A 10454-nucleotide genomic window follows, 5' to 3' on the forward strand; every position below is an offset into this window, starting at 1 on the left:
TGGAATATTTCTCCATTCATTTAGTTCTTTGCTATCTTTTATCAGAATTTTTTAGTTTTCTTCATACAGATCTTGTACATACTTTGTTAGATTTACACCTTAGTATTCCCTTTTTTGAGGGTGCTACTATAGATGATAATGTGTTGTTAATTCCAAACTCCACTTGTTTATTGCTGTATATAGAAAAGCAATTGACTTTTATATATTAGCCTTGTACCCTGCAACCTTGTAATAATCACTTATTAGTTCCAGAAGGTGGTGGTGGTGGTGATGGTGTTATTGATTCTTTTGGATTTTCTATATGGACAATCATGTTACCTGTGAACAAAGAGAGTATTACTTCATTCCCAATCTGTTTCATTTCCTTTTCTTGTTTTATTGGCTTAGCTAGAACTTTCAGTATGATGTTGAAAAGCAGTGGTGAGAGAGGAAGGACATCCTTGCCTTTTTCCTGATCTTACTGGAAAATCCTTGAGTTTGTCAACATGATGTATGATGTTAACTGCAGGGTTTTTCAAAAATGTTTTCTAAAATCAGGTTGAGGTAGTTCCCTTCAATTACTAGTTTGCTGAGAGTATTACTCTATCATGAATGAGTGTTAGATTTTGTTAAATGCTTTTTCTGTATCTATTGGTATGTTCATGCCATATTTCTTCTTTAGCTTATCATTGTGATAAATTATGTTAACTGATTTTTGAATGTTGAACGAACCTTGCATACCTGGGTTAAACCTCAATTAGTTGTGGTGTTTAATTCTTTTTATACACCATTGAATTAGATTTGCTAATATTTTGTTAATAATTTTTGCCTCTATGTTCATGAGAAATATTGGTCTGTAACTTTTTTGTAGTGTCTTTATCTGGCCTTGGTATTACATTAATGCTGGGATCATAGAATAAAACACTTCTCAAAGAAATCAGCGATGACACAAACAAATGGAAAAACATTCCATGCTCATGAATAGAAAGAATCAAAAACAAACAGAATATACATTCCTCTCATCTGCACATGGCACATGCTCTAAAACTGACCACAGAGTGAGACATAAAACAATCCTCAGCAAAAATTTTAAAAACAAATTTTTATTTTATTTTATTTTATTTTATTTTATTTATTTATTTGAGATGGTGTCTCGCTGTGTTGCCCGGGCTGGAGTGCAGTGGCATGATCTTGGCTCACTGCAACCTCTGCCTCCCTGGTTCAAGCAATTCTCCTACTTCAGCCTCCCAAGTAGCTGGGATTACATGTGTGCACCACCACGCCCGGCTAACTTTTGTATTTTTAGTAGAGACAGGGTTTCACCATGTTGGCCGGGCTGGTCTTGAACTCCTTACCTCAGGTGATCCACCCAGCTCAGCCTCCTACAGTGCTGGGATTACAGGCACAAGCCACTGCACCCAGCCCCAAAATTTTAAAAAGCAAAATCGTACCACACTCTTGGACCACAGAGCAATAAAAATAGAAACCAATACTAAGAAAATCACTCAAAATCACACAAGTACATGGAAATTAAACAACCTGCTTCTAAATGACTGTGGGGTAAATAATGAAATTAAGGCAGAAATGAAGAAATTCTTTGAAACTAATGAGAACAAAGATACAACATACCAGAATCTCCGGGACACAGCCAAAGCAGTGTTAAGAAGGAAGGAAGTTTATAGCACTAAACACCAACATCACAAAATTAGAAAGATCTCAAATTAACAACATAATATCGCAACTAGAGGAACTAGAGAAACAAGAGCAAACCAATCCCAAAACTAGCAGAAGACAAGAAATAACTAAAATCAAAGCTGAGCTGAAGGAAACTGAGACATCAAAAACCATGTGGAAGAACAAAGAATCCAGGAATTTATTCTTTGAAAAAAGTTAATGATATATAGACTGCTAGCCAGACTAATAAAAAAGCAGAAGATCCAAATAAACACAATCAGAAATGACAAAGGGGACACTACCACGGACACGAAAGAAATACAAAAACCCCTCAGAGACTACTATGAACACCTGTATGCACACAAGCTAGAAAACCTAAAAGAAATGGATAAATTCCTGCAAACATACAGTCTTCCAAGATTGAACCACAAAGAAATTGAATCCTCGAACAGACCAATAATGAGCTCTAAAATTGAACCAGTAATAAAAAGCCTACCAACCAGTGGCTCAGGCCTCCAATCCTAGCACTTTGGGAGGCTGAAGGGGGGCAGATTTCCTGAGCTCAGGAGTTTGAGACCAGCCTGGGCAACATGGTTAAACCCCGTCTCTACTAAAATACAAAAAATTAGCCAGGTGTGGTGGAGTGCACCAGTAGTCCTAGCTACTTGGGAGGCTGAGGCACAAGAATTGCTTGAACCTGGGAGGTGACAAAGTGAGACTCTGTCTCCAAAAAAGGAAGAGCTTTTGCCATTCCTAATGAGACTACTCCAAAAAATTGAAGAGGAGGGACTCCTCCCCAATTCATTCTATGTGGACAGCATCATGCTGATACCAAAACCTGGCAGAGATACAACAAAAAAAGAAAAGTTCAGGCCAATATCCTCTATGAACATAGATAAAAAATTCTCAACAAAATACTAGCAAACTGAATCCAGGAGCACATACAAAAGACAATTCACCACAATCAAGTAGGCTTTATCTCTAGGATGCAAGGTTGGTTCAACATACCAAATCAATAAATGTAATTCATCACATAAACAGAACTAAAAACAAAAAAATGCCTATTTCAATAGATACAGAAAAGACTTTTGATAAAATTTAACATTGCTTAATGTTAAAAACCCTCAACAAAGTGGGCACTGAATAAACATACTTCAAAATAATAAGAGCTATCTATGATAAACCCACAGCTAACATGATACTGGATAGGCAAAAGCTGGAAACATTCCCCTTAAAAACTGGCACAAGACAAAGATGGCCTCTCTCATCACTCCTACTCATGTAGTACTGGAAGTCCTGGCCAGAGAAATCAGGCAAGAGAAAGAAATAAAAGGCATTCAAATGTGAAGAGAGGAAGTCAAACTGTTGCTATTTGCAGACAATATGATTCTATATCAGAAAACCCCATAGTCTCTGCCCAAAGGCTCCTTGATCTGATGAACAACTTCAGCAAAGTTTCAGGACATAAAATCAATGTACAAAAATGAATAGCATTCCTATACAACAACAATATTCAAGCTGAGAGCTAAATCATGAACACAATCCCATTCACAATAGCCACAAAAAGAATAAAATACCTGGGAATACAGGTAATCAGGAAGATGAAAGATCTCTACAATAAAAATTACAAAATACTGCTCAAAGAAATTAGAGATGACACAAACAAATGGAAAAATATTCCACGCTCGTGGACTGGAAGAATCAATATCATTAAAATGGCCATACTACCCAAAGCAATTTACACATTCAATGCTATTTCTATAAAACTACCAAAGACATTCTTCATAGAATTAGGAAAAACTATTTAAAATTTCATATGGAACAAAAAAAGAGCCTGAAGAGCAAAGGTAATCTTAAGCAAAAGGAACAAAGCTGGAGGCATCACATTACCCAACTTCAAACTATACTACAAGCTTACAGTAACCAAAATAGCATGGTACTGATACAAAACAGACATATAGACCAATGGGACAGAATAGAGAGACCAGAAATAATGACACACACCTACAACCATCTGACCTTGACAAAGTCAACAAAAACAAGCAATGGGGAAAGGACTCCCTATTTAATAAATGGCGCTGGGCTAACTGGCTAGCCATTTGCAGAAAATTGAAACTGGACCCCTTCCTCACATCATATACAAAAATTAACTCAAGATGGATTAAAGACTTAAACATAAAACCAAAACTGTAAAAACCCTGAAAGATAACCTAGGAAATACCATTCTGGACAGAACATTTGGCAAAGATTTCATGAGTAAGATGCCAAAACCAATTGCAACAAAAACAAAAACTGACAAATGAGATATAGTTAAACAAAAGAGCTTCCAAACAGCTAAAGAAACTATCAACAGAGCAAACAGACAACATACAGAATGGGAGAAAATATTTCAAATTATGCATCCAACAAAGGTCTAACCTCCAGAATCTATAAGGAATTTAAACAAGTTAACAAGCAAAAACAACCCCATTAAAAAGTGGGTAAAGGACATGAACAGAAGACAAAAGAAGACATACATGCAGCCAACAACCATATGAAAAAATGCCAAATACTTAAAGCCAACTAATCTTCGACAAAGCATGCAAGCACATAAATTGGGGAAAGGACACCCTATTCAATAATGGTGCTGGGAAGACTGGCAAGCCACATTTAGAAGAATGAAACTGAATCCTCATCTTTCACCTTATACAAAAATCAACTCAAGATGCATCATAGACTTAAATCTAAGACCTGAAACCATAAAAATTCTAGAAGATAATATCAGAAAAACTCTTCTAGACATTGGCTTAGGCAAATAATTCATGATTAAGATGTCAAAAGCAAATTCAACAAAACCAAAAATAAAAAAAATGGGTTCTAATTAAACTAAAAGGCTTCTGCACAGCAAATAATAATAATAATAATCAGCAGAGTAAACAGACAGCTCACAGAGTGTGAGAAAATATTCACAAATTATGCATCTGACAAAGGACTAATATCCAGAATCTACAAAGAACTCAAATGAATCAGCAAGAAAAAAACCCCACAAATAATCCCATCAAAAAGTGGCAAAGGACATAAATAGATAATATCAAAAGAAGATATATGAACAGCCAACAAACATATGAAAAAATGCTCAATATCAGTAATTATCAGGGAAATACAAATTAAAACCACAGTGAGATACCACCGTACTCCTGCAGGACTGGCCATAATTAAAAAGTCAAAAAATAATAGATGTTGGCGTGGATGTGGTATAAAGGGAAGACTTTTACACTGCTGGTGGGAATGTAAACTAGTACAACCACTATGGAAAACAGTATGGAGATTCCTTAAAGAACTAAAAAGAGAACTACCATTCGATCCAGCAATCCCACTACTGGGTATCTACCCAAATGAAAAGAAGTCATTATATAAAAAAGACACACGCACACACATGTTTATAGCAGCACAATTTGCTATTGCAAAAATATGGAACCAACCTAAGTGCCCATCAACCAATGAGTGGATAAAGCAAATGTGGTATATATACAGCATGGACTACTACTCAGCCAGAAAAAGGAATAAAATAACCTCTTTTGCAGCAACTTGGATGGATTTGGAGGCCATTTTTTTTTTTTTTTTTTTTTTTTTTTGAGATGGAATCTCACTTTGTTGCCCATGCTGGAGTGCAGTGGCACAATCTTGGCTCACTGTAACCTCCGCCTCCCAGATTCAAGCGATTCTTCTGCCTCAGCCTCCTGAGTAGCTGGGATTACAGGCACGTGCCACCACGCCTGGCTAATTTCTGTATTTTTAGTACAGACGTGGTTTCATCATGTTGGCCAGGCTAGTCTCAAACTCCTGACCTCAGGTGATCTGCCTGCTTTGGCATCCCAAAGTGCTGGGATTACAGGTGTGAGCCACCACGCCTGGTGGAGGGCATTATTCCAAGTGAAGTAACTCAGGAAGGGAAACTCAAATATCATTTGTTTTCACTTACAAGTGGGAGCTAAGCTACAATGATGCAAAGGCATAAGAATGATATAATGGACCTTGAGGACTCGAGGGGGAAGGTTGAGAGGGGGATGAGGGATCAAAGACTACATATTGGGTACTGTGTACACTGCTCAGGTGATGGGTGCACCAAAATCTCAGAAATCACCACTAAAGAACTTCTCATGTAACCAAAAACCACCTGTATCCCAAAAACTATTGAAATTGAAAAAAAATATTCAAAATCACTAATTATTAGGGAAATGCAAATCAAAACCACAGTGAGATACCATTTCATATCAGTCAGAATGGCTATTATGAAAAAGTCAAAAAAATAAGAGATGCTGACAAGGTTGTGGAGAAAAGGGAATGCTTGTATACTGCTGGTGGGAATGTAAATTAGTTCAGCCATTGTGGAAAGCAGTTTGGCAATTTGTCAAAGAACTCAAAGCAGAATTACCATTCAACCCAGCAATCCCATGATTGGGTATATATACCCAGGAGAATATCAATTGTTCTACCCTAAAGACACACACACACACACATGTTCATCACAGCAATATTCACAATAGCAAAGACATGGAATCAACCTAAATGCCTATCAGCAGTTGACTGGATAAAGAAAATGTGATACATATATATACACCATGGAACACTATGCAGCCACAAAAAAGAATGACATCATGTCCTTTGCAGCAACATGGAGGCCATTATCCTAAGCGAACTAACAAAGGAACAGAAAACCAAATACTGCATGTTCTGACTTACAAGTGGGAGCTAAACATTGAGCATATAAGGACACAAAGAAGGGAACAACAGACACTGGGGCCTACTTTAGGGTGGAGGGAGAGAGGAGCCAGAGGATCAAAAAACTACCTATTGGGTACTATGCATATTACCTGGGTGATGAAATAATCTGTACACCAAACCTCCATGACACGCAAATTATCTATACAAAAAATCTGCACATGTACCCCGAACCTAAAATAAAAGTTGGAAGAAAAAAAGAAATTGTTCTTTCTACTTCTAACTTCTAAGAGAGATTGCAGAGAAATTGTAAGATTTTTTCCTTACACAGTGGAATTCAACAGTGAATTCATCTGGGCTGGTGCTTTCTGTTTTGAAAGCTTATTAATTATTCATTAAATTTCTTTGATATAAGCCTGCTCAGATTGTCTATTTCTTTTGGGTAGGTTTTAACAGATGGTGTCTTCCAAAGATTTGTCAATTTCATGTAGGATATTAAATTCATGGGCATGTAGTAGTCCATAGTATTCCTTTATTGTCATTTTAATGTCCATGGGATCTGTCCTTTTCCCTTCTTTCATTTCCATCATTAGTAATTTGTGGTCTCTCTCTCATCTTCTTAGAAGTTGCACATAATTCTTGCCTTTGCTCTTCAAGGGGGGTTAAGTGTTTATTACCTCTGGCTTCTTTCAAGATCTTTTCTTTAACTTGGATTTCTGAAGTTTGAAAATAATATGCCTAGATGTCAGGTTTCTTTGGCCATTTATCCCGTTTAGTGCTCTCTAAGCTTCCTTGACCTGTGATTTGGCGTCTGACATTAATTTGGGGGAAACTCTCACTGATTATTGCTTCACCTATTGCATCTGTCCCTTTCTCTGCTTCTCCTTCTTGTACTCACATTATACAGAGTTAACATCTTTTGTAGTTGGGCCACAGTTCTTGGATATTCTGTTTTGTTTCTTTTCCCAATCTTTCTTTTCTTTGCTTCTCAGTTTTGGAAGTTTCTATTGTTACTTCCTCAAGTTCAGGGATTCTTTCATCAAGCTGGTAATGAGCCTATCAAAGGCATTCTTCATTTCTGATACAATGTTTTGATCTCTAGCATTTCTTTTTTATTCCTTCTAATATATATGCTTAAATTATCTATCTGTTTTTGCATTTTAAAACAGTTTGAATTAGTGACAGTTTTCCACTAAAGCCCTTGGCATACTAATCAGAGTTTTAAAAAAATTCCTGATCAGATAACTCCAACATTTTTACCATAACGTACTTCTCATTCTGATGCTTGTTTGGTCTCTTCAATCTGGTTTTTTAAAAAATCTTTCATGATTATTACTATTATCTTTAGAGACAGGGTCTCACTATGTTGCCCAGTCTGGCCTTGAACTCCTGGACTCAAGTGATCCTCCCACCTCAGCCTCTTAAGTAGCTGGGAATACAGGCACACACCATTGCCCCTTGCTTTACCTTTTAGTATGCCTTGTACTTTTTTATTGAAAGGTAGACCTGCTGTATTGAGTAAAAGGAACTGCAGTAAATAGGCTGTTAGTAATGTAGTGGCAAGGGGAAGCATTCTACAGTCTTACAATCAGGTCTCAGTCTTTGGGTGAGCCTCTGCCCCTGGACTGTGAATTTCAGCAGTGTTTCTCAATTTTGTTTTTTCCACCTTAGGTGGGACAGGATGGCTAAAGGGAATTGGCATTGGGTATTTTCCTTCCCCTACATGGAAAGCTAGAGTTGGCTACAACTCTATGGATATTTGTATTCCCCCAGGTTGGTTACTCTGATAATATGCCAGCAGACTGGCTCTGATAAAATAGCTTCTCTTCAGGGAAGGCCTTGCTAAAAAGAGCAGAATGCACTGGCATATTTTTAAATGGTTTCTTGTCTCCTTCCCCTGCGGAAACACGAGAGGCTTTTTCTCTGATATTCACTGTTAGGACCTGGTAGAGTTCCTGGAGGCAGAACAAAATTGTGAGAACCTTTCCTCACAACCCCACTGCACCCTCTCCCCCGGAAGATTGGAAGTCCCCTAGAGTTTGTAATTTTCACAGGTGTCCACATTGGGCCTCTGGTAGTGCTTCACTTTCAGTGTATGTTTTCCTACACTGGTACTCGTTGCCACAGAGGTGTATGCTCACAGGTTTCTGTTCACACAAGCTGTGATTTTCTGTATCCACCTGTCAGTCTCTCTAATTTGGGGAGGCTGCAGTTAGTCCTGTGACCTCACTTCTCTGATGGGTCTCAGATTGCTGCTGATTTTTCAGTTTATTCAGACTTTTACTTATTATTAGAACAGAGTGGTGAACTTCTAAGCTCCTTACATGCTGGACCAGAAACAGAAAGTCCCTTGACTAGTTTTATATCAGAGTTTTGCCAGCCACATAGTATTTTTTCATTTAATTTTTTAAAAGAATATTCAAATTTATTTAAATAGGCAGATAAAATTCTATGTATTTATTATTTACAATATAATGTTCTGAAGTATACACACATTGTGAGATGATAAATTCTAGCTAATTAACTTATGCATTACCTCACAGTTAACATTTTTGCAGTAAGAACACTTACCATCCACTCTCTTAGCATTTTTCAAGAATACAATATATCGTCATTAACTATAGTCATCATGCTGTACAATAGATCTTTTGAACTTATTCTGCCTATCTAACTGTACTTTTGTATCCTTTGACAAACATCTCCGCAACTTCCCCACCAGCCACCTCAACGTCTGGCAACCACCATTCTACTCTCTGTTTCTACAAGACCAACTTTTTTAGATTCCATATATGAGTGAGACCATGTGGTGTTTGTGTTTCTGTGCCTGGCTTATTTCACTTAACATAATGTCCTCCAGGTTTATCCATGTGGTTGGAAATGACAGGATTTCCTTCTTTTTATAGCCAAATAATATTTATATATATATGATATATCTGATATCTGATATATATAAGATATTCATATATACATATGACATATATATCACATTTTCTTTATCCATTCATCTGTTAATGGACATGGGTTGATTCCATATCTTGACTATTGTGAACAGGGGTAAAATAAACATGGGAGTGCTTAGATGTCTCCCCAACATACTAACTTTATTTCCTTTGGATATATACCCAACAGTGGGATTATTAAATCATATGGTAGTCTTATTTTTAATTTTCTGAGGAAACTATATACTGTCTTCCATAATGGCTGTACTAATTTGCATTCCCTTAGTGTGCAAGGATTCCCTTTTCTCTACATTAGTGTTCTCATCAACACTTATCTTTTGTCGTTTTGATAACAGCCATTCTAACAGGAGTGAAATGATATATCACTGTGGTTTTTTTTTATTTGCATTTCCATGATGATTAGTGACGCATTTTTTCATATGCCTGTTGGTCATTTGTATGTCTTTTGCCTATTTTTAAATTGGGTTGTTTTTTTTGCTATTGAGTTGTTTGAATTCCCTATATATTTTGGATATTAACCCTTGTATTAGATGTATAATTTGCAAATATTTTCCACTATTCTGTAGACTGTCTCTTTACTCTGATTGTTTCCTTTGCTGTCTTTTTAATTTGATGTAATCTCATTTGTCTATTTTTGCTTTTGTCTCCTGTGTTGTTGAGGTCATATCCAAAAAGAGCATTTCCCAGGCCAATATTGTGGGGATTTTCCCCTATTTTTTTTTTTTAGTAGTTCTATGGTTTTGGGTTTTACATTAATCCATTTTGAGTTGATCTTTGTATATGGTGTGAGGTAAGGGTCTAATTTCATTCTTCTGTATTTGGATATCCAGTTTTCACCACTGTGTGTTCTTGGCACCTTTGTCAAAAATCAACTAGGTGTAAATGTCATTTAGTTTATATGGCCTAGGAATTATCTAATATTTAAGAATGTGGTACAATTTGCACGTAAGACTATCTGAACCTGGTGCCTTTTTTCAGAGTAGTAGGCCTTTTACTATCTTTTTTAATTTTTTTCCTTTTATTAGCCTATTTCAGATTTTTTTTTACCTCCTTTAGTTAATTTTGATAATTTGTAGTTACGTAGAAAATTATTGATTTAATCAAGATTTTCAAGTCTATTGATATACACTTACAGACAGA

Source organism: Pan paniscus, chromosome 15 (assembly GCF_029289425.2).
Source record: "Pan paniscus chromosome 15, NHGRI_mPanPan1-v2.0_pri, whole genome shotgun sequence".
In the NCBI taxonomy this organism is placed as follows: Eukaryota; Metazoa; Chordata; class Mammalia; order Primates; family Hominidae; genus Pan; species Pan paniscus.